This window comes from Ursus americanus, chromosome 26 (assembly GCF_024610735.1).
Source record: "Ursus americanus isolate L20-20 chromosome 26, mUrsAme1.1.p, whole genome shotgun sequence".
NCBI lineage: Eukaryota > Metazoa > Chordata > Mammalia > Carnivora > Ursidae > Ursus > Ursus americanus.
In genome coordinates this window covers 22,521,478-22,524,968 of record NC_142152.1, presented here as the reverse complement: position 1 = coordinate 22,524,968, position 3,491 = coordinate 22,521,478, and the positions used below count along the sequence as shown (strand labels likewise).

Genomic DNA, 3,491 nt, shown 5'->3' with positions numbered 1-3,491 from the left:
CAAATACTTGATTTGAACAAAAATTCTTAGTTTTTAATACCAATAAATTGACTCAATGAGGCAGGATATTATCAACGTCCATCAAGATTCCCACATGTCATGGTCTGGACACTTCCCCCAAGGATCTGAGAGGGTTACAAAACACACTTGTCCACCCACATTCAGGCACCAAGGGACCACTGTAATTCAACATCAGCCAATGGGCAGTAGAGTCTCCTGGTCTCCTGAAGATGCACGAAATGCAGATATGCCTTAAATAATAAAAAAGTGACAAAGATTCATCAAATTTTCTAAGAACAATTCAGGCATGATGACCAGGTAGGGTTTATCTCAAGAACACAAGGTTCAAATGTCAATCACTGGGGGCGCCTGGGTAGCTCAGTCGATTGAGCGTTCAACTCTTGATTTTGGTTCAGGTCATGATATCAACGTCATGGGATCAGGCCCTGCATCAGGCTCCACGCTCAGTATGGAATCTGCTTGTCCCCCTCCCTCTACCCTTTCTCCAGCTCCCACTCTCTCTCTCTCAAATAAATAAATCTTTAAAATATTTTTAAGAAATCAATCAATGTAATTCACCATATTAACAAAATGAAAAAAAATGATTATCTCAATAGACTCAGAAAGATTAAGAAAATGATTCATAATAAAAATTCTCATGGCTCTCAGAAGTTTAAGAAAGAATGACATAGACAAGGTAGCTGCCACAACTGCCTCCACTATGACCCCAACCTCCCCAACCCCACCATCACAGAATAATAAGCCAGGATTCACCCTACCTATTGGGTAACTATGGACTATTACACCAAAATTGAGAAAATTGGAGAAAGTACCTATGGAGTTATGTACAAGGGTAGACACAGAACTACAGCTCAAGGGGTAGCCATGAAGAAAATCAGACTAGAAAGTAAAGAGGAAGAAGTTCTTAGTACCACAATTCAGGAAATTTCTCTATGAAGAGAACTTTGTCATCTAAATATAGTCAGTCTTCAAGATGTGCTTATACAGGATTCCAGCTTATATCACATCTTTGAATTCCTTGGATCTTAAGAAATACTTGGATTCTATCCCTCCTAGTCAGTTCATGGATTCTTCACATGTTAAGACTTATTTGGGTCAAATCATACAAGGGATGTTGTTTTGTCACTCTGGAAGAGCTCTTCACAGAGACTTAAAACCTCAGAATCCATTGACAACAAAGGAACGGCTAAATTGGCTGGTTTGGACCTTGCCAGAGTTTTGAGACTACCTAGTAGAATATATATCCGTGAAGCAGTGACACTCCTGCAGAGATCTGCCGAAGTATTGCTGGGGTCGGCTCACAACTCCTGCTCCCATTTGGAGTGCAGATACCATATTTGCAGAATTAGCAACTAATAAGTCACTTTTCCATGGGGATTCAGACATCGATCAACTCTTTAGGATTTTCAGAGCTTTGGGCACCCCCAGTCACGAAGAGTGGCCAGAAGTGGAATCTTTATAAGACTGTTAAGAGCATATTTCCCAAGTGGAAACTAGGAAGCCTAGCATCCCATATCAAAAACTTGGTTGAGGGGCGCCTGGGTGGCACAGCAGTTAAGCGTCTGCCTTCGGCTCAGGGCGTGATCCCAGCGTTATGGGATCGAGCCCCACATCAGCCTCCTCTGCTATGAGCCTGCTTCTTCCTCTCCCACTCCCCCTGCTTGTGTTCCCTCTCTCGCTGGTCTCTATCTCTGTCAAATAAATAAATAAAATCTTTAAAAAAAAAAAAAAACTTGGTTGAAAATGGCTCGGATTTGCTTTCAAAAATGTCAGCACATTGGCAGGTTAATTGCACCAAACAAGTTTCTGGCAAAAAGACACTGAATCATCCATATTTTAATGATTTGGACAATCAGATTGAGAAGATGTAGCTTTCTGACACAACGTCTCCGCACGCGGTCTCAAGAACAGATATATTTGTACTGCTACCTCTATTTTTGTCTTGTGTGCTCTTTTCTATGTTGTAAAACTTAAGCGGCACTTCATCATCTAATTTCAAAAGTGTAACTTTAAAATGTAAATATTGTTCTATATCAATTTAAATATAGTAACTCTGTGCATGAGTGCAGATCTCACTGTAACAAGTATTTGCTACTATAACAAAACTATAAATCTAGGATTGATGACAGCACCTGGGGGGGCAGGGTGGGGGGAATGTTTTTAAACCTAAGAGCAGAAGAAAACTTCCCCAACCTAATAAAGAGCATCTCTGGAAAACCTACAGCTAACATTATACTCATGGTGAATGACTGAACTGCTTTCCCCTTAAGATAAAAAACAAGGCAAGAATATCTACTCTCACCATCTTATTCAACATGATACTAAAAATCCTAGCTAGTTTAATAAGGCAGTCGAATAAATAAAAGGCATGCATATTTGAAAAGAAGTAAAACTGTCTTTGTCACAGATGACATGATTGCCTAGGCAGAAAATCCTAAAATATCTGCAAAAGAGCTGATTTTAGCAAGGACACAGGATACAAGGTCTATATTAGAAAAAAAAAAAAGGAATTTTTATATTCTAAAAACAAAGAATTAGAAATTGAAATAAAATAGATACCACTTATTTAAAAGAAACAATACTATATTAGTTCTCAATTGCTACATAACAAATTACCAAATTAGCAGCTTGAAACAACAAACATTTATTATCTCACATAGTCTCTGAGAGTCGGGAATCTAGGAGCAGTTTCAGGGGGTAGCATGGCTCAGCGTGTCTCAGGAGGTTGCCATCAAGATGTCAACTAGGGCTGCACTCATGTGAAGCCTTCACTGGGGCTGGAGGATCTACTTCCAAGATCACTCATTCACGGGGCGCCTAGGTGGCGCAGTCGTTAAGCGTCTGCCTTCGGCTCAGGGCGTGATCCCGGCGTTCTGGGATCAAGCCCCGCATCAGGCTCCTCTGCTAGGAGCCTGCTTCTTCCTCTCCCACTCCCCCTGCTTGTGTTTCCTCTCTTGCTGGCTGTCTTTCTCTCTGTCAACTAAATAAATAAAATCTTTAAAAAAAAAAAAAGATCACTCATTCACATCTTGCTGGCAGAGACCCCAGTTTCTCCTTTATGAAGGTCTCATTTCTTTACCACATTGGACCTTCCAGTAGAGCTGCTCCTATGTCTTCCAGAGCAAGCAAGACAAGAGAGCAAAGAAGGAGCCACAATGTCTTTGATTACCCAGTCTCAGAAGTGGCATTCCATCACTTCCGCCATATTCAATAGGTCACACAGATCAACCCTGGTACAATGTGTGTGTGTGTGTGTGTGTGTGTGTGTGTGTGTGTGTGTGTGTGTGTTTCGGGGGTTACTACACATGGGCATGAATACCAGGAGGGAAGGGGCATTTCAGGCCAATCTGGAGGCGGGCCACCACAGATAGCACTCACAATAGCTTCAAAAGACATAAAACACTTGTGGATAAATTTAACAAAATATGTGCTAAACTTCTACACTGAAATGACAAAATAATTACTGAAAA

General features: G+C 40.8%; 1 pseudogene; it reads left to right on the top strand.

Annotated features, from left to right (window-relative positions):
* The first annotated feature begins 792 nt into the window (after positions 1 to 792).
* On the top strand, positions 793 to 1,892 carry LOC123798870 (cyclin-dependent kinase 1-like; annotated as a pseudogene).
* Positions 1,893 to 3,491: the final 1,599 nt, after the last annotated feature.